Source organism: Diabrotica undecimpunctata, chromosome 1 (genome assembly GCF_040954645.1).
Source record: "Diabrotica undecimpunctata isolate CICGRU chromosome 1, icDiaUnde3, whole genome shotgun sequence".
Classification (NCBI taxonomy): Eukaryota; Metazoa; Arthropoda; class Insecta; order Coleoptera; family Chrysomelidae; genus Diabrotica; species Diabrotica undecimpunctata.
Window position 1 is genome coordinate 65,443,247 of NC_092803.1, and position 22,142 is coordinate 65,465,388.

General features: G+C 32.9%; 1 protein-coding gene across 7 annotated transcripts in view; it reads right to left on the reverse strand.

The window, feature by feature from the left end:
* The window catches only part of LOC140450210 (E3 ubiquitin-protein ligase RNF19A-like), a 246,140-nt gene that overhangs the window by 149,829 nt on the left and 74,169 nt on the right, over window positions 1-22,142 (reverse strand). For 3 of the 7 annotated variants that reach the window (XM_072543729.1, XM_072543701.1, XM_072543712.1), the window contains one exon: window positions 9,493-9,584. The exons of 3 other annotated variants lie outside the window; for them this stretch is intronic. The gene's annotated coding sequence lies outside the window, so the exon portion shown is untranslated. The remainder of the gene's footprint in view (window positions 1-9,492; window positions 9,585-22,142) is intronic. One more of the 7 variants, XM_072543721.1, reaches the window with a different exon arrangement.

The window sequence follows — 22,142 nt, forward strand, 5'->3', positions numbered from 1 at the left end:
CCGTCTAGTAATATATATAAATAAAAATAACCAAATGCCAAGGACTATGTAGAAAGAACAATTCTAACGGGAAATGTTAGGGAAATCTGAGGGAGACAGAGGAAACTCATTTGAGCCATATAAATCAGCGCGTCCGGACGGGATTTATCCAATACTACTACAGAAGGGAAATGAAATTATGTACAAAAAATTATGTATGATACTACAGGCTAGCTTAGGACTAGGGTATATACCAGGAGGATGGAGGCTAAGAAGGGTGGCTTTTATACCTAAACCTGGCAAAACAGGACAGGGAAAAGCTAAGGCCCTGAGGACGATAAGTCTGTCATTCGTACTGAAGACTCTACAAAAACTGCTCGATACAGTTACTGGGGGATACAGTATAAGTACAAGTAGCCAGAGCTTGTCTGCAGGGGGTTTTATCTCTTGTGGAATCTGGTCATGGATGGACTGATAGCTAGTGAGCGTTACTGGTAGCCGGAAAATGTGAAGTTTAAAATCAGACATGTTATATTGGATTTATAGCATGGTTGTAAAACCAACAATTACATATGCATCAGTATTATGGTGGCCAAATATATAAATAATAATAAGCTGCGAGGAAACCTGAGCAACGTACCGTTTCTATCAGGATACAGTAACATTATAAATGAAATTAGGTATACCGAATGGATGATGACTTCTGATCATATGGCACCCAGATATAGGCCTGAAGTATCTTTCTAATTGGACATTTGCCCATGTGACGGATGGGACCGAGAAAACAGTCGGGTGCAAGAATATTAATTTCTATTCTACTAGTACAATATACCTCCCTATTTCAGGTAGAGATTGCACTTGCCAGAAGAGCATCAGTTACAAAATACTTCGGTTCTGGGCCGGCTGTGGAAGTGCCAAAAAGCATCGTTCACGACCGAAAAAAAGCGTGGATTCGAAGCCAACATAACTTACTCTGGGAAAATATACCCAGTCAAACACGTGGCAAAATGTATATTGGACGGATATGTACTAATGGGGCTAAAGCACTGCGGAAAACAAGCAGGAATCAGCTCAGCATCAATAACTAGCTTGCTTATTTTACATGCGCTAGTTAAGAGACACATGCATACAATGGGATTGTTTCATGGAGACTTAAGCTCAGATTAAGTAGCAAAGAACCTGTAACAGTAAACCATATCTTAGGCATTAGATCGCAGTCGAGAGACACTTATTGGAGACTATCGAGTGACTCCAAAGCTAGTGACTAGACATGTACAAGCTGGTGCAGGGTTCCAGAATCCTGGAATGTTTCAGACCTTTAGAAGCTGGTATAGGGTTCCAGAATCCTGGAATGTTCCAGAACTGGAACAAGAGAAACGTTGTTCGGCATGGATAAAATGTGTTAATGCAAATGTACCTATCTGAATATGAATCAATATGTGTACATATGCTAAATTGGCAAGACAAACTTACAGACATCTAAATGAAAAAAATATTATTTTTCTTCTTTGGCCTCATCTATCCTTTCAGCTATTAGCACAATATCATCTGCAAACCTCAGTTAGCTTAGCTTTTCTCCATTTATGTTTATGCCCTTGTCGTCAGTTTTGCCCTTTTACATAACATATATTCCAAAAGCTTAGTGAACAGTTTCGGTGATATGGTGTCTCCCTGACGTACTTCACATTATATCGGGAATTTCTGAGTTTGACGATCGCCCACTGTAACATCTTAATTATATTTATATACCGATAGTCAGTTAGGCATTATGTCAAGGTTACCAACATTTTTTGTTGATTTATGGTGTCAAAGACCTTTTCATAATCCACAATAATTTCATAAACTATTACCAATAGATATATAACTTTAGAATTAAGAACAAGGCTATTACGATACTATATATTTTCCTTATTATTGTATAGCTTTGAGGCATGGACGTTCAAAAAATCTAGCTTGCTTAATTAAAAGTATTCGAAAGTTGGTGAGGTGGCACCGTAAAATATTACGTGTACCACGAATAGATCGTATTACAAATGAAGAAGTGAACAATGAAACAGAAAAAGCTAGAGTACTTTAGTCATATAATAGGAGGAATCAGATATGCAATGCTACGACTAATAATGGAAGGAAAGATATAGGCCGAGCGCAGTTTTGACAGAAGAATATGTTGGCTTAGAAATTTAAGAGAGTGGTTTATCATTATTTCTACTTAATTATTCAGGACAGCTGTGAGAAAAATTAGAAGCCTAATGATTTTTAACCTCCAATGGGAGAATCAACTCTAAGGAAGAAGAAACTGGGCAAAAATGGGAAACGCAAAAGATACCTTAAGGCGCAGTTTATTAGGTATATAGTTCAAATGATTATTACCAAAATCATAATAACTTAAACAATTTGACATTTTTTAACATCACCGAAACAATCCTTTCTACCCATATTTCACTTTTTATCTACATGTTATTAATTATTATAAAAAAAAACTATTATCGTAACATTATTAAAAACCCAAACGTGTTCTATCTATAAAACTATCCAATATGCCGAACCATAACAATCAAACAAACTATCCTAATATAAGTCTAACAGCAATTAATAAAGTAAATACTACCGTTACGTTGTTATTAATAAAATTGTTGTTTACAATAATAGTCCTGACTGACTAGTTAACCAAAAGCTTAGATTAATGATTAATCTAAGACAAAAACACTAAGGAAGATCTTTGGCCCTGTGCTGGATGAAGCATCAGGACAATATAGGATAAGAACTAGCAAAGAGCTCGAAGAACTTTACCCAGACGTCAACATCATAAAAGAAATAAAGTCCAGAAGACTCCAATGGGCAGGACACCTCAGAAGACATTCGGACGAACGAACAGTAAGACTGGTGTGGGAGGAAGTCTGAAGGGTTGTAACGCCACGGAGTAAGTAAGTAAGTAAAAACACTAGTAATCTTGGGTCAAAATTGTCTTCTTTACTGGTTTTAGAACTCGGGGTGAGTCTTTGCAGCATCCACTATAGCCATCTCCATCTTCTACGATTTTGCGCTTTAATTTCCCATTGTCATAACCCAATCCTAAATAAATCGGCTTCAACATCATCCTTCTATCTTTTTCTGGGACTTTCTACTGATCTACCGTCTGATCTCTCAAAAAACACTGTCTTTAACACCATGCCTTCCTCTGATCTTACCACATGGCCTGCCCCTCTATCCGGTTAGCTTTGTGTGGACTACTATCCGACAATGGGCAAATTCTTTTTACTAAATCAAATGCAGTTTTAGTAAAACAAGTTTCGTCAAAAAAAGGAATGAAGTTGTTCTGAAGCTATTTTCTTGTGGCATTTTAAAGTAATTACTATTTAAATGGGACTAAGCCACAATTAAAGGTTATAGTAAGTTTATTGACGTTATAAATATAAAATATATAATAAAATATATAAATGAAGTTGGCTTGGACTTAAATAATTTTTCATCCAGTGCCTCAAAGAGTATAGTCGTCTAGAAACAAAATTTGGCTTTTCGCAAAGGACTCTTCTACTATTTTCAAGCTTGTATGAAAATCCAGCTTGTATTAGAAGCGTTGTACACATAGTTTCAAAATTTATCAATCACCCAAAAGTTTTGCTATTATTAACTATCTTCAGAAAGTACTGTTATAATAGATAATATATAAAAAAAATATCACAAAACTGACAGATATTTTTGTTTTAGAAGATACTTTTTTTTTAATAACTAAAAAATTAAATACATAAATACAAAATTTTCACTCACTGCTTCTCGCCATGATCTTACATGAGGTTCTAAAATCCGTGTGATGTACCTTTGTACTGTTAGAGTCCTGTCAATTACCACCAACTCCGTGTGTCCGCCTGCCATAATACCTGCCCAAAACATAACACTGTCACCAGCGTATGGAAGTATGGGACGGGCATATGCTAGTTGTGCAGGTCTTTTTGTCTCTTGCCAAACACAAATTCGCCGCCTATCACTATTTAAACAGATTCGGGTCGCGAATGAAAAAAGCACAAAATTCCAAAACTGTTGAGGGAGCTGTATGTGTTCTTGAGCTCACTGCAGGCGGTACATAACATGTCCAGGTTGTAGCTGAGGAATTCTTATTGGTCGACAACTCCTTAAACCTAACTGTAAAATTCTTCTTCTTATTGTAGCCAACGATACTCCTGTAGCATACTCGAAGTCTCTATGGAAGGCTGGTACATACATAAAATTTCTCTGAATGTAAATTCTGATATATCTATTCTGTTGCTCATTGGAAACTCGGGGTCTACCAAATTTGTTTTCAGAAACCTATTCCATATTCGTGAGGCATCACTCTGAGAAACACCCACTCTTTTCGCCACGAACCGCTGTGAATGGGCTTCTTCAACTAAAGCGATAATTCTTGCACGGTTCTGACGGAAGTAAGAAATTAAATTACGAAAAGGTCGCGGAATATTATCGTGCACGTTTCCGGCACGTAGCGTTTCCACTCCAGCAATTGGGCTGAGCGTTCACATTTTCATACATACAACGTTTCAGTTTGGTTCGGTGAAGATATGATCTCGCTGTTCTCGACAAAAATTATGTGCAATTGCTCTTCTACTTAACGATGAAGAATGAAAAACTGTGTTAAAAAGAAGGTTTGAAGTACATCCAATGCTAAGAGAAAGGAAGAAGGAATGTGAATACTGGACTTTATACAGAGAATTAATTGATGACGATGAAAAATATTATGGATATTTTAGAATGAATAGGATTCAGTTTAAATGTTTTAAATTTAATTTCACCTTCAGTTAAAAAACAAAATACTACATTTAACGAAGCCATACATATCATACAAAAAAGTATTCTTAAAAAGAAGAGGTATCATTTCCGTACAAAAGTCCTAATTGTTTATCACTTCCGTGATTAATTGTCACAAACCAATAAAAACACATGCATAAATGACAAAATAGCCTCGAAAATTATTTTTTCAAATACTCTGTATCAAAATCAAACAAATACCTAAATAAACAACTGGGGGAAAACGATGGACATCTAATTCACATTATCCTTACCAACCGGTTACGACTGGTTACGTAGCCGTCGGCATCAGTAAAATATTGTTTTCAAATATACTGAACGGAACCGTTAAGTGTCTGAAACGCTATGTTCCGGACAGTGTGCGGTGTTCATATTTAAAACCATTTAAATTATATTTTTCGGAAACTAAACGCTATGTGCTGGAAACGCGACGTGCACGATAATATGCCACGACCTTAATATTATAAATCACGTTTTCACAAATTGTACCAGAATAAATTTTTCTAATGTTTACACCTTGGCAAAACCCGATCAATTAAATGGGTGTTTAAACAAAATAAAAAAAAAAACAAAAAGGGTATATTTTATATGAAAAAGGCTTATTGAATATGTGATACGGATACGGATTTATAAAAGTGTAAAAATCGTGAATACCAGGGGTAAATTTTACATTTAGCCCTTTTACTTTCATATCATATACAACATGCAATTACTCCTTTAACAGCATCGTTGACATCTGTCTAATTTTTTATTTTCGGTACAGTATGTGCTAATAATGCGTTGTAACAACATTGTTTAAAGATTTCTAAATATCTAAGATTTCTGATAAATCTTGGCATTTCTTCATGGGCGGGGTTGGTTTCCCTTAATAAACGGCTCCGTATGTTTCTATCCCAAGTCATATAAATATTAGTACCTTCCAAAGGTATGTAGTATTTGACAATACTCTACTCCCACTCTTATCAGAAACTTTCTCTCTCCACTCTCTTCACTCTTTCAGTCTTTGCTCCAATTTGCTTTCAGTGTTTCCTACTAATATCATATCTATACAGTAACGAGCAACGAACATTACCTTTCCTATTATAATATGATCTATACATATAACCGACACAAAAGGACTGAACCACACTGAACAATGAGCCTTAATGCAATCCCATGTTCTCTTAAAATTATTCAGTCCCTCCTGCCCCTGTCCTCGCCCACTATATATTGCAGAAGCATATTTAGACGAAAAAAGGAATCCTTTATTTAAAAAGTTAATAATAGACTGAAACAAGGAGTATTGTCACATTCAATTAGATGGATATTTTAAAATGAACCTATTCTTTCACGGTACAGTTGTTTATAACAGTAGTTTCTTTGATGAGTCAAAAGCAAGTTTGTAAAAAACTTAATATTCTTCTTGTGTTTTTTTCCTTAAAAAACACGTAAAAGTTATCGCCCCCAAAAGGACAATGACACTAGTAACAGAAACACAATAAAAAAATCGAAAAGAGGTTCATTGAATGGCCCATCCAATTATATAGGTAAATGACCTATCGCACGAATAATAAAAAACTTCGATATAATATATGATTTCAACATAGCATCTAACTGTTTTCTTGTCTGTACAACAACTTTAGGAGATATATGAGACGATGATATCGACCGGCGAGTAAAGTGTCGTTTGGGCATCCCCGCATCATTACGAGGGGTCTGCTGAAAATTTTTAGTAAATTAGATGTCTAGCAGTTTCTGATAGTGCAAGTTTTGAATTCCAACAATCATTATGTGTAAATGGCAAGAAAATTCGGGTAGCGCTTTTATTGGAAATTATCATTCGCTAATATATTTTGTGTAATGTATCTGGTTAAAGAAATAAATTGTATACATACCGTTAACTACTGTTTCCATGAATTTGAATGCACACCTAATATAATCTATTTGTTCATAAGTCCAAGTATAACTTATAGAGAAATTATAATGGTATTGGCTCACACGCCACCAATAAAATACTTTATAAGAATATAAACAACGTGTAAGTCAATGGATTCCACTAAACCGGTAGACTAGTGAAAGGTTATATCACAAAATTTCTCTATTGCTAGATAATAAGATAAGTAAAACTTCGATTATGCTCTCAAAGCCAAAAAAAAAACATAAAATACCATAAAAAATCATAATATAGCCTGTTATATTATGAATACAAGCCTCTCCAATCAGTTCCATTTATCCTTGTCTTAAGTTTGAATTTTCCATATTGGACACGTTTGTTTAATATCACAAATCCATTTCATTTGCCTTTTGATATTATTGCAGTAAATGGTCTCCTACGTCCAATCTCTTTCTTCCCTCTTTTACCTTCATATCTTTTGTAATACAGCCCATTTTCATTTTAGTTTTAGAGCACGTTCCACGAAGTCTGCTATTTTGGTTTTTTTGCTTATCAATTCATTTTTCTTTCGGTCTCACAATGACATCTTTCAAAGGCTCTTTAGAGTTTCTTTATTCCATAAAGAATAAATAAATTCACACTAACTGAACATTAATTAAACATTTATTTCTCTTGAAATCAGAGCACAAAGAAGACTGAAATTAATCTATGTTGAATTTTTGGATAATAAATTTAAATTACTATCTGATAAAACATTGTAGCTTTTTATAGAAATATTGGATATAGCCGTTACGTCGCTTCCCTACAATCCAAATTTTACACCAAATGATTTGGTGTGAAAGACACTTCGCCTCCCTACAGTTCAGATTTTGCACCAAATGATTTGGATTGAAAGACAATTGACAAGATATTTAGTTTGAATGACTGGACAAATATGCTGACCATGAGTTTACACGTTTAAAACGTTTAAAATCAACAAATATAATGCTTTTTTTTATTAATTCCTTTAAAAGTTTTCTTTTCATAAAAATTAATTGTTTACATTTTGTATTTAACTACGTCAAAAACAAATACGAAAAATAATTATGTGTTACATTGTTCAATTCTATAATAGTTTGTAGTAACTAATATATAGATATATACGCTGGCAATTACAACGGTATCGACATAATGAACATATTTATAGTTTAGATATTATAGTTTATTTTTTTAACCGCTTTGAGAAATACGTATGCATCAAATTATTATCTAATTTTATATAATGTAATAGCGATGTTCAACTTAAAGCGAAACATCCTCTTTCCTAAAATTGTATATCATCAATTCATAATGAGTAGTACAACTGTTCAAATATTTCACTTGAGAGTGCTGGCTGATAATAAAACGCTATCGTGGGTAATCTAATCAAAAATTAGTATAGGTGTTAATGCACTTATAATAATTAGTATTATTAATAAATAAATTGTTCCTTTTGTTTTTGTTTTGGTTGTGAGTATAAATTTTCTTTTATTATAGCCACGTAAAATCTAAACATTCCACCAAAATCATATCTTTATTTTTTGTTTCTCTTTATCATATTGGTTTAGTATGCAGTTCGTTTCTTGTGTTTTCAGTTAATTGAATAGTTTCCTCAAAGAACGTTGAATATCAAGATTTTTTTTAGTAGCGTTGTCTACAATATTTGGAATCGTTTGCTGTCGAAATTACGTTCAGGAAATGTTTTTGCCACTTTATACATGGAATAGTAACTTTGCCAGTCCAATCCTTCTTCTTCTTCCTTCTTGTATGTAGGATTTAAAGCCTGTTTCTTCTTCAATATTAGCCTCCTAAATTGTTTAAATTGTCGCACCATCTTTTTCTTGGTCTGCCAATACTTCTTGGTCCATTTGGTGACTTATCTCGTGCTATTCGTATTCGAATATATTCGTTATATCCTCCTCTTTTATTTGCTATGTCGCATGTTAGGATTCGTTCAGTTGTTTATTTTGTAATCACACAAAGGCCTTTAAGCCAATAAATCAAAATTGTCTTTTGGTTAAACTAAATATTTTTATCCATAGTGCCCTAAACATCTCGTATGTAACTATACGTTCATTAATAATGGAGACACTGTGTAGTGCCCTTTTGGTAGTCGCCTTGTTTGTTTTTTATATCTTAATAAATTCGTGACATCCTTCTCTTTTATTTGACGTATCACACGCTCCAATCGGACTAATAACAAAGATAAGAAAGATATGATGTAATGCCCTCTTAGCAATGCCGCAATGTTTGTTTTTTCTGTCCCAACATATTCGCTACCCCCTCCTTTACAATGATGTATTATACGTCACGATCCGACGAACTATTCTACCCCCATCACAAGACGATCAAAAAATGAGCAGAATGAACCCTAGTATTTTCTTATGGGATTATACATGGGAAATGAAGCAGCGTTTTTACAAGTATAGCTTTTCCTAAATTTTATTTAATTTAATTATTATTATTATATAGTATAAATTCTCTTACTTAAATATGGTTATAGTGGTTGGCCTATTTTAATTTTTACTCTTTTTTGATTTAGTTGTACATTGTCTGTTTCATGTTGTTTTTAGCTTATAGTTTTTTGTTAGAACACAGACATATGTGGCCTGTGGCCTGATGATGGTGCACATATTGTAAGTCTCCGAAACCGGTAGCCAAAAAAAAATTTACCAATAAAAAAACTACTTAAGATTGTGAGTATTGACTCATCTCCTATACATTAGTTTAAGTTATGTTTAAATTTACTACTCACAAACAAACAATCAGTTTTGTTAACAAACCTCGCAATGTCCTAAAGTCTTAAACTAGATATTACTTACTTCTACTTCCAGAAGAAAAGGGGCAACCACAAACTGTATGTCCAAAATCACCTAGTTAATTGCCTCCAGTCTACTCTCAGTGCATAACCTACCTGAAAAAAAGAGAAGGATTTAGTGATCATGATCGAATACATAAAACAATGTTTTTAAAGATTTTTACTATCTAAAAAATAAATCTAGCTTGTGCAGTTTAATTTTTGTTGGTTATATAAATTTTGTTTCTTCAGAAAATATTGTGCAATTGCATAAATAATAATGTACAAGTACTTTGAAATCTGGGCGTATCGGAGAATCCTACGAATAAGTTGGTTGGATAGAGTTCGTAACGAAGCTGTTTTGCATCGGATGGGAAAAGTTACGGAAGTCGTCAAAACAGTTAAAAATCGCAAACTTGAATATTTTGGCCATGTTATGCGCCACCCAGAGAGATATAATATACTCCATTTAATAATACAAGGCAAGGTAGACGGAAGAAGTGGGCCAGGTCGAAGAAGAACGTCATGGTTTAGAAACCTGAGAGATTGGTTTAACAGATCCACTGCATCTCTTTTCTGAGCTGTCGTCAACAAAATTACTATAGCCAATTTTATAGCCAACGCTCGATAATCGAGATCGGCAAATGAAGAAGACAAGTACTTTATATAACACATAATGGTATTATTATTTTCAATAAAATTAATATCCCATAGAGACTAAAGTATTTTTGACAATTGACACAAGAGTTCTATTAAAGGTATTTCTATTTGAATGGGTAAATATGTATCACAACAATATAAGCATAATGGGATTGCTGTGTTAATTGTTGTATTGTTTGGGATGTAATCCCATTCAAATGCAAATAACTTTATAAGCACTCTTGCCCATTGTCTAAAGTCATTTGATATGTACTTACTATACTTAACTGTAAAACGACGTTTTATGTGATTTACCTTATTTTAGGGGGTATGTTCATTTTCTGTTATATTTTAAAAATATTGGGAAAAAATAGGTAAAACATACCCATTTAGAAAAATTAACCAGTAACGATAAAGTAATGTACAGGGCGATCAAATTTTGTGACAAAGTCTGTTATTATAGGAAATACTAAAGAAGTTATTTACAAAAATAGGAGGTAGCTGTAAGTTTGACATTTTAAAATTCGCTACAAATATGCAGGTTCTTCCATAACACTGTACCGCATCAAATATATGTTTTATGAAACATCCTCTATTTTATTTTAAATCTAAAATCCGCTTTTTCCTCGTTACAAGAATCCTTTTCCTCAAAACACCTCTAGGTACTTAAGAGTTTTGGAGATATTTTAAACTATAGTGGAAAAATGGGTATGAATTACATTTATTTATTATTTTTATTTAGTTTATTAAGATACAGCATACAAACAAAATAAAAAAATTAAATAAAGAAATTATTGTTATGTTCATTGCAGAGAATGTGTTCGAAATAAGCTCCCACAACGTCAACAAAGGCTTAAAGACGGTTGTCAAATGATCAACTTACGTTTGTAAGCATTTGTGGTGTAACATAATATGCGTTTCTGAACTTTATGTCAACAATTATTGTTGGAGGCTCTAGCTAGCCAATAAATTGGAGCATCTCTTCCTATTAATCTCTTAGGAAATTAAATTCGTCTTGGATGAGGGCTTTTTGATGAGAAGGTGCTCCGTCATATAAATACCATAATTGTTGACGGATGTTGAGGGGCACTATTTCAAGTAAAATATGTAAATGATTTACTAAAAAGGCTAAATATACCTTTCCGTTTACTGTTTCCTCAAAGAGAAAGGGCCTTTTACATAATTACCTAAGATACCAGACTAAACATTTAAGAACCACCTTGTTTGACTCTTCGTAATTATGTGGTAAGGATTTGTTGTAGAGTGATAGTGGAAGTTATGCCGAGTGACACATCTGTTTTTGTGAATCGTTGGTTTCCGAATCTCCGAATTGTGTCCATTCATACAAAGCTACCGTTCTTTCAAAAGGTGGTGTCTTGACGAGAATTTTCTGAAAAGATCCGTAGTAGTAGTACTTCCGCAAGAACAAGAAGTAATGTCTTGCCTCTTGAAATATTTTAACATTTAATTCGGCTTCTGTTGTATCCATTTTTGTTTTTTCTTAAGTCTCACTAGCATAACACTTAACAGTTAATAAAAGTTGATCAATTTATACACTTTTAAACACTTTAAGTAACTATTAAAGCTTACATCTTTTTCATTGATCCTATAAAAAAGTTGTATAGAACGTTATAAGACACAAGTCCTCATATACTTTTACGTATAAGTATTCTTTTACTATTTCTAATTTATTTTCAGATATAAAAAAGTTAAAGAAAATGCATATAATGAATAGATTAAGAGATAAAGGAGGTTAAAACACAAATCGTAGAGCTGAAAATAACAGTGAAAGTGAAGAAATACTACAATATATTTGAAAAGGTCAGAATAAAAAAGTAGGAAAATATGAATACAACATTCCAACCCAACGATTGAAAGAAGAAACATAAGAGTATTTTACTTTCTTTTTTTAGTAAAACCAGGTTTATAAGATCTACTTTTACATTAAAAAAATTATTTTTTATAGAACTAAGATGTATGTAGGCCGTAAGTATTGTTGCCTTTGATATATTTTTCCTTAAAAATGTGTTGTTCAGACAGTGGACAGTAGAAAATTATTTTTTACGGTCTTAAGTCTTTTTAAAAAATTTAAAGAATATTATGTATTCATTTAGATTATAAGTTTTGTTTTTTTTTCTAGAAACGTGTTGTCCAAAAATTTTCCTGGACTGGGCCAGATTTGACGAGTTTATTGATATGGTGATGGATATTGGGTTAAACGAGACTTCCTTGGTGCACCGGAAGACTCATTTAGCTGGATAGTTTAAAAGGGGCGTTCACACGATAGAGGTACCATTACCGGGCGATGATTATCGCCCCATTCCGATAGCGCCATCAAGGAACATCAAGTGAACGTCAGTCACAACCGTATATATATTGTTTTAGACATGTTTTCTAAGGAGTAGAATAACTTTTTCATTATTTCTAGTCTCAGTTCTGCGTTATTCTTACTGTTAATAAGCTTCTAAACCTATCTTCTTCACAACGATTTTCAAGTTAAATGTCAAATGTAGTTAAGTCTCAGCAAATACATTATTTAGAGTTTTTACCGGTTTCATTGACTTTGTACAGAATTTATATGTGACCGTTTGATCGGTAAATCGTACACATCGTTGTCTGATTAATTTAAAAAAAAAAAATAAATAAATAAAAAACCAAGTTTGTGCTACTAACAGCAACTAGTTGCTGTGTTTGGAGTATCGTTTTAACAAAATCAGATGCCCATAATCAAAGCTGTTTTTTTTTTGTAATTAACATATTTTACCTGGCCCATGAAATGCGATTAAAAATTATTTTTAATTTAAAACCATATTTATCGGTTATTACTTTCGCGTGGCACAGACATTTTATTTTTAGAACTGTAATCTGGGGACGATAATTTTTTTTATTTTTCTAAAGGCCAACGGCAGACGTACTTTAACATCAATAATCGATTAAATATTACGAGTTATTAAAAAAAGGCGACAATGTTATAAAGCCCAGTCTGGTTAAAAAAAAGGTCGAAACATTTTTCGCAGATATCTGAAGCTTTTAAGACATAGATGGGAGTTACTAGATGACGAATAGATGAAAAAATACTCGTATTTTTACCTTGCGTTTTTTTTTAAACAATAATTTATGGTCACAATTTGATTTTTTGTCTATAAGTTTCTCCCTTACATTTTACATAAACAATATTTATATCATTTTTTATATCAAGAAATCTTTATTTTCCCGTTTTTTTAAATTAAAATTGATAAATAATTTACGGAGATATTTGCGAAAAAGCAGTTTTTTGCACTAATTTAAGTATAAATTTTATTAATTTTTTATTAACAAAATAAAATGTTATTAATACATTTGAACATCGAGGAATTACCGTCTTTTAAATTTGTGCGAAATTTCCCCCCGATCGGTCAAATAGTTTAAAACTTAAACTATCTCAGAAGTTAAATGCATATTGCGTTTTCATCGAAATTATTTACAAAATAAACATAGAGAGTTAATTCATTTAGCAAATTCATGGGACGTAATAAAACAGTCGACCTTGGAAGAATATCGATATAGAACTACAGAGTACATGTCAGAAACAACAAACCCTTCTAATGATGATAATAATGATCAGAAAGTGATGACAATATTTTATTCTAATGTAAAATAATGCAAAGCCTACAATAACAGAATTCTGAACAGGTGTAATTTATTAACTGGAGCATATAGTACGATTGGCCTTGCATTTAAATACATGTTGACATTATCTTTTACCCAAGTAGCTTGTGAAAGAAGCTTTTCTTGTTTAATGTTTATAAAAAATGGATTAAGATCAAGACTGCATCAAAATCCTTTATGCTTATGTCAATTAAGACAGACATTTTAGAAGATATTGACATCTAAGAAATTATGAATGAAATTGCAAAAATAAGCACTTATTAAAATGTACTTTAGTAGTTTAAAATTAATAAATAAATTAATACTTTTATATAAAAAAAATATATTATATATTCTTATATACTAAAAGGCTAAGCCCTTTTCTTGTGCGCAATACTCCTCCTAAACGGTGATAGGTAGGAGAATAATTTTTTCGAATAATTAAACAGATTGTTGAGTAGATTCCCCTAAGGTTTAAAATTTTAAAAATTCGAACCGGTTTAAAAATTGCGGCCATAAAATGAATTTTTCCTATAGTAAAGTATAGGAATTCAATATTATACACAATGCAACAACGCGTCAATTCTCGAATGCTGGAATGCACCAACAAGTGTTTCCACTTAAGGAATAACGATAATGACCACTCAAAATTCGGGATCCTCCTGTCTCCGATTTTAATTTATGGGGTCTGGTTTACACTATCTGATGGTATTTTTTTATTTTTATGTTTAGTTAGAAAGTATTCTGTTTCCAACAAGTGCAGCGTGTGTGAGGTGTTGTGATTGATATTTAGAGATTTAGACTACGTTTTGAGTTTATTACTTAAAGAATTAAATAATGAGGTAAGCATTACTTTGTTTTTAATTTATTAGTTAGAAATATATTATTAATTTTGTTGGGAATAAGCCACAATTTTACTTTAAATTAGGTTTATTTTAAATAAATAAATAAAAAATAAACTTATTATAAAGTGAAATTGTGGCGTATTCTCAAAAAAGTGGAACAGTAGGCGGTAGTGTAGACTAGCGCGGAGCATCATACTGTTTTCTGTATTTTTTATTTAAATAATATTTAAATATAAATTTAGTTAGTTAGTTAGTTAGAGTTCTCAAACCGACTTCTTTTTCTTAAACGTGGCATTTTACAATCTAAAATATGCAAAAAAAAGTTACTTCCGTTTTTTATTTAAGAAGGGCGGAGTCTAACAATCATATTGTTTCCGTTTCCTAATGTAAATCTTCCTGAAAATCCTAAAAAACTACTGTATCGATTTTCAATTTAAAAAAATTGGCGTCGATACAGTTTATTTTTAGGATTTTTGGAACATTTACACCAGGCGACGGAAACGATGGATCGTTAGACTCCGCCCCTCTTAAATATCAGCAAAACTTACATCAAAACTCGATGTCGAGTTGGTCCGCTATTATATAATTAATTTGTAAGAAATAAAATGCATAATGTGAATACTGAGCTTTTTTATTGAAGGGGCTAGTTTACTTTAATATTATTTGGTTTAAATTGTCTGCCTTTAGTTTAAACTGTTGTGTTCCGTTAATTTTAATTTTACTGTAAGTTTAAGGTTAATGGTTTACTATACAGTGCTAGCCAAAAGTACCCTCCCACCTCGCATCTTTTGAACGGTTATTTTGGAGGGAGGAAATAAGCGGGCGTAGGCTTCTGAACTAGTAACAGGTGAATTAATAGTCATAGAAGACGTTACAGAGCCACTGTGACCGATAATTTTAAATGGTACCTTATGGCTAATTTTGTTTGGAGTTTAAGCTGATTTTAATGAATAAATTAAATAAATACTAAAATTGTAGCTTCGTATTTAATTAATAAAGATTTAAGAAGCAGTTCTAATATTACTTCCTGACAGTACTGCATCCTATTGCTAAACTCTTGTCGTACACCTTCAAATGTGTCGGGGGAAATTGCCCTACATTCTTCAACAATTCGTTGTTTCCAAATGTCAATACTGTCGGGTGTTGTAGCGCAAACCTTATATTTGAAGTACCCCCACAGAAAAAAATCTAATGGTGTAAGGTCCTGTGACCGAGCTGGCCCTTCTATTAAACCTCGTCGTCCAATCCATCTACCACGATATTCTAGGTAACGTCTTATTGCACCATAGTAGTGAACAGGAGCACCATTTTGTTGGTTACTTCGGTTATTTTCAAGTTGCCGTATTCATCTGGATTTTCTTCCAAAATTTTAAGAATTAACGGCTCAATTACGTTTTATAACAAATATGTCCAGATACCCTTCACTGGTGAAGATAGTATTGAGAAAAACAGGCCCAACTTGTGGTTTCCCAAAAAACCTGCTCAAAAATTTAGTTTTTCTGGAAATTAAGTATATTTTTCACGAAAGACGTGAGAATTTCTGTCAGTCCAGTACGTCACATTATGTGTGTTAACATTTCCATTGAGGGAAAAAGTACTTTCGTCACTAAAACAAATTGTTTTCATGTTATCTGGCAGTTGGTTAGGTTGATTGGACACATTTTCACAGAATTCTAGTTTTCGTTCGAGATCATTATCTGCACAAATGTGTAAGTTGGTGCACAATTTTTAAATTGTACCTATCAATGAAATTTTTTTTAGTGAAACACTCAGTGTACTGTCCTTTGAATGATTGCACACATAGACGCAACTTGGGCTGGAGAAGAAGTAGAGTTCACTACCATTTCTGCAATTGTCAATTTTTTTGTCATCCCTAATTGTGAGTCGATCAGATCGTTTGGCATTTTGAACACTACCTGTTTCTTCGAACTTCCGAAGAAGCTCCCTCAAATAAGTCCCCGATATAGGGAGATCGGGGTCCCGCTCATTAAAAAGTCGTTCCGCTGCATGAAAATTGTTTCTACATCGACCAATTATTATGACAGCTGCTACTTTACAGTACGTACCAATCTGCGTATGTAAACATTTAAACGTCTCGTTAAACAATAATTAAACTAAATATTCAAGGTATAAACACTTTTGCAAAAACTTTTTTGACAAATAACCAGAGGCGGACGTCAGAATTGAGTTGAAACCTTCGGAAGTTTATTTCCTCACTCCAAATTTCACTATTATAAGTAAAATATAACCTTATAAACATTCAAAGATACAACGGGGGGGGGGAGCTTTTGGCTAGCACTGCATTTTTTATTATTAGTTTTTGGCTCATATTCCAATGTTAATCATAAATTACTAGCACTAATTTGTCAATTTCTTAGACTTACGATCCATAGAGTTATTATTATTAAGCTTTTTGACGTGTAGAAGAGTAATCGCTTCATGGCTCGCTATGAATCAACACATGATTGGCGCCCGTTTTTTTTTTTTTCATGATTTCCCGGACCCGAAAATTTCCACAGTCCAAGCGTGGTAACAGGCACCCATCAATATTTAGGTTTTTAAGTCTTTCCACAATTTTGTTTGCGGAACATGTGTTACGTTTCGAAGTAACACATTTCGAAAGAATATTCCGTGTTTTTTTTCTCGTTTTCCACTCCGGTGGAACTATGTTGACAGCAATTTTTCATCAGCTTAGATGGCTCCGGGGCCTCTTGCCGCTAATAATAATTTGCTGGAATATTTCCGGGGGCGGGGGATTCTTTATTCTGGTTAGTGCTATTTTTCTGATAGTATTAAGCATAAATTTCTGTATGCTACTTTGTTATTAAGTAGTGTACCTTGAATTGTGTACTCTGACGTATTTTCTATTAGCAGATTATCTATGCTGGGCTAGCTTAGTGGTCGGCTACCTATTGTAATAATCCTTTATTAAAATTAACTAGAAATTTATAGTTGCCGAAATGATCAATAAATAATTGATGTCGTCAGTATTAAAAAACGGATTATATTCTCTTTATCTGTTCAGTGACATCGTGACCTTTTACAGCCACTGAACTCTGGCCGATTGCATTGCTGTTCCTGTTTTATTATATCGGCACTATAGCTGATAAATCAGTCATATAGAGTTTAATAATAATAATAATTATTGTAGATCATCAGATTCATGGTATCAATATTTATATGCAACACAAACGGAATATGTTTATAACCAAAATATTTGAGTTTAATTATTATAATGTTATTTTTATCTGTTTTGCGATATAAAATAAAATGTGTCGCATGCTGTTTTAAAAAGAAAGTGATTGTGTATGATTAAGAATACAGCATCGCAGGTTATAGAAGGGGGTGCCTGTGATAAAGTCAATACGTGGTCTCTGGATGAGAGCAAAACAATTCTTGAACATGACTCCCCTTGGTATTCCAAACAAGGCGTGGTGTCTTGAAAGAATACCTTTATCGACACCGATCATGCAAAAGATCTCTCGAAAATCAAAGATTCCGCAGCATCAAAACATAGACGCATTATTTTGTTTGTACGGATCATTTTGTTAGTTTTCTAAGCCAAGATGTTGTCCTTCTTACTTCTAGTGAGTGCAGTTTGATTACGTATTCTGCTCATCCAAGTAATGTCAAACGTTCTTCTATATCACTACAACTCGAGCTTCGGCATGACATATATTGTGGTCCAGACAAACCAAGCATGGACACCAACGGAAATGTTTCAACATCTAAAAGAAACAATAACTAAAGCGGCTGAAGAAGCACTTGGTATGAAACAACACAAGAATAAATATCTGGAGAAATACAATGAAGACTTAGAAGAGATGATTAGAAAAAAAAGGTGCATTCCATAAGTAGTTGAAGGATAAAATACCAAGAACGCGAGATGAATATGTTACCCTTAGGCAACAAGTGAAGCGAAAAATACAACTGAAGAAGAAAGAATACTGCGAGAGAATGTGTAGAGACAAAGATAACACAATTGGTTATAACAGGTCAACAGAGCTTAGAAAAAAATAAAAAATATTAGAAGAAATAAACTAGGTAACAACATCTTAGAAATAATTACGCCAAATGAAATAATAAAAGATTGCACAATGTTATTACAAGATAAGAGATTCGAATATGAGACACATGGTATTACGACAATTACGGCATTTAAAAAAATCAAAAACAACAAAGCACCAGGATCAGGAAACATAAAAATGGAATTGTTGAAATACACTCTAATAAATACACCACTTAGGTGTTCTATTTATTAGAGTGTTTTTCAATAAAATTGAAAAAAGAAAAGACATTCCAAGTGAATGAAGTTTATCATACATGTTGTCCACATTAAAAAAAATGCTTATTACTGAATTGTTAATATTTTTTTATAATAACACCACACATTAAAGTTCTTTAAAAATTTTGTTTAATGATTTTAGTAATTTAAAAAAAAATTGTTAAATATAATACAGAATTTACTCATCCTTTACAATTTTATTATTATCTAATGTTTAATTACCTCATTTTCATTATCATTATATTTCATTATAATGAATGAAAAAAAAATGTACGTTTTTGTCAATAAAAACGGGATGTGGTACTCCGGGAGTGGCCGTGGAGGGGAAGCATCTTTCTTATCGTCTACGCACGGAGCGATGGTTTTTAATTTGATTTAATTTATTTATTTTAAACAAATTTTTTAAAATTAAAATTAGCCAAATCTATCCAGTTGTTCTTGAATTGTTATAAAAAAGTATATATTACTGTATGTATACCGCAAGGTTACTGCACGCGTCTCGATATTAAGCGTCGCGCTAAATTTAACTTCAGGTCCCTGCAAAAAACCATACTGAGCAATAAAAAGTATTCACTTCAAAAGAAGAGAAGAGATCGATTAACAACTATACAGGGATTACTGTAATACCTTCAATTGGACGAATCTTTTCGAGTAATAAAAGATAAAGTAATAGGACAACACATGGATAACTACAGTGAAGCACAATCTGCATTTTGAAAAGTCAGAACATGTCTCGACAATATATTTATCATGACACAAAGTTATCGAGAAAAACAAAGAGATGGCCTAGTGTCTTCACTTTTAACACAAAAACACACACACGCGCGCGCACACACACACTCACACACACACACACACACACACACACACACATATATATATATATATATATATATATATATATATATATATATATATATATATATAGCAAACTAAGAAAACTGCAAAAGCACTCCATGGGTTGATATGGAACAAAATTCACACCAAAAAAAAACAAAAGAAATAATGTTTCACGACATCGTGTAAAACGTGGCACTATACGGAGAGGAAGTATGGCCAGTGATACCAAAAATACCAAATAAAATAAGAGCAGTCGAAGTGGACTTTATGAGCAGATGTTTCCAAATTACCAGAAGGAACAGAATAAGGACTGAGGAAATATGGATTCGGATGAAAGTAGAATGCTCACAAAAAAATTGGAAAACAGAGCACTGCAGTGGTATGATATTGTTCAAAGAATGTTGGTCATAGGTGCCCAAAAAGAGTAATGGAACGTGAACATCCAGAAAGAAGACTGGCTATAAGATCAAAGTGCTGAAAAGGGCAATGCAGTGGGAATATCCAGAAAGAAGACGCAAAGGAAGACAAGCTATGATATGGAAGTGCCAAAAAGGGTAATGGAATGGACATCTCCAGAAAGCAAACGGAGAGGAAGACCAGCTGAGATGTAAAACATGTATAGGAAAGGTAATAATGGAGGGTGATCTCAAAGAAGGTGACACGGAGGATAAAAATCTGTGTGGGATTACAACAGCAAACTCATAATGAGCAAATGCCGAAGAAGTACTGTTCATAAATTGTCTAAGAAAAACTTGTGGCTCGTATCTGAGTACAAATATGGAGAAGAGGAAGAATATAAACATGGTCTGACTTTAAATTATTTGAACTGATTGAACTTTAGCACTTAATGGTCACATCCTGCACAATTCAGTCTAATAATGAAGTATCGATTTTTTTATGGCAGCAAAGTACTGTATGAAGTACACTAGCACAATAATAGAGTGAGAATTAAGAATCCTAATACATATTCAAAAAACTATAAGAATTTAAGAACTACTTATACCACGATTGCAATAATTATATTTCAGATTTTTGATATTGTCAAATCAAAAACTACCATTGTGATATTCGGTAGAACTTACAATTTAGTCAACACAAAAGTTTTTACATAGCAATTTTTCAACACAATCATCTGCCAAAATTCGATCACATCATCAAAAACATGTATCAAAAACATAACATCCATCAGTGGCTGAAATTAGCCTTTAGAGATGAACACTTCAGTTGATGCTGAAGTTATTTTGTAACAGTTTAAATTAACATCTAATTTTATTTGTACAACTACTTTTTACTTAACAAAGTACTTGTTGATTATATTATTTCTATTTTAATCAACAGCAACTCGTAATCAAACGGTATTTCTTGATCGCAACTACTCATCATCATCAAGGCTTTTTTATTTCGAGCTGAGTTGTTGCGGGCTTCTTTGGACTTTTCTTATTCATTTGTCGCAGAGTCGTTGCCGCCATCCTTGGATTTTCCTTATTAATTTGTCGCGGAGAATAAATCTGGATAATTGTGATTATTAGATATTTCGACAACGAAAAAGCTTTTCTTGTTAATCAAAAATAAATACACACGATTGAAGAAATTCAAAAGCAGACTTATGTTAAGTAAAAAGTACATTTTTTCCGAAATACTCCAAAAAGTCAGTTTTGCATGACTTTAACTCTGCAGTCGTGACGTGAAAAAGTTACACCAGTCGTGACCACGGTGTCGCAACTCCAACCGTGTTTATGTTTTAGCTTTGGATTTGAAAATAAAAATATGTATATATTTTTTTCTTTTTTTAAATATTTATTATACGTAATAATATGTAAAACACCTAAATAACTTATGAATTGTTATTCAAAAATTAAAAAGATTGGTTTTAAGCATATAAATCATGTATAATTGGAAAAACGAAACAAAAAATAAAACTACGCACTTTGCGCAAATACCGATCAATTCAATGCACAGAGATACTTTACACTTGCTACAGGAGAATCTAATTTTTCGATTTTTTTCCAGTTACACATTACACAACGACCTGTAGCTCCTGTTTTCTCTGGTCCGGGTTTTAAATTGGGCTCTAACACTGAACACACTACCTACAGTCAGAAAGGTAGACTCGAGTTAGGAAGCTACTGAGATGGGCAGCTCACAAATTCTGTTGGCAAAAGAATTAACTTAATTTATTCGGTCTGCGAGACCGTGCGTCGCGATTGTAGGGTTAAAGATGAAAACTTTAAAATAAAAAGGAAATAAATATAAAGTAAAAATAATTCGTTTCCGAAATACTGCCAAACAAATGACTGCTTGGTTTGAATACTGAATAGTTTGAAACATATTATTTGCCAAAAATCAAAGTAGAAATCAGGAAAAGTAACAAAAACCTGGCATTATTTGCAGTTCAAAGGTCAACTTAGTATGATGTATCACAAAGCGTGACTAGGACAC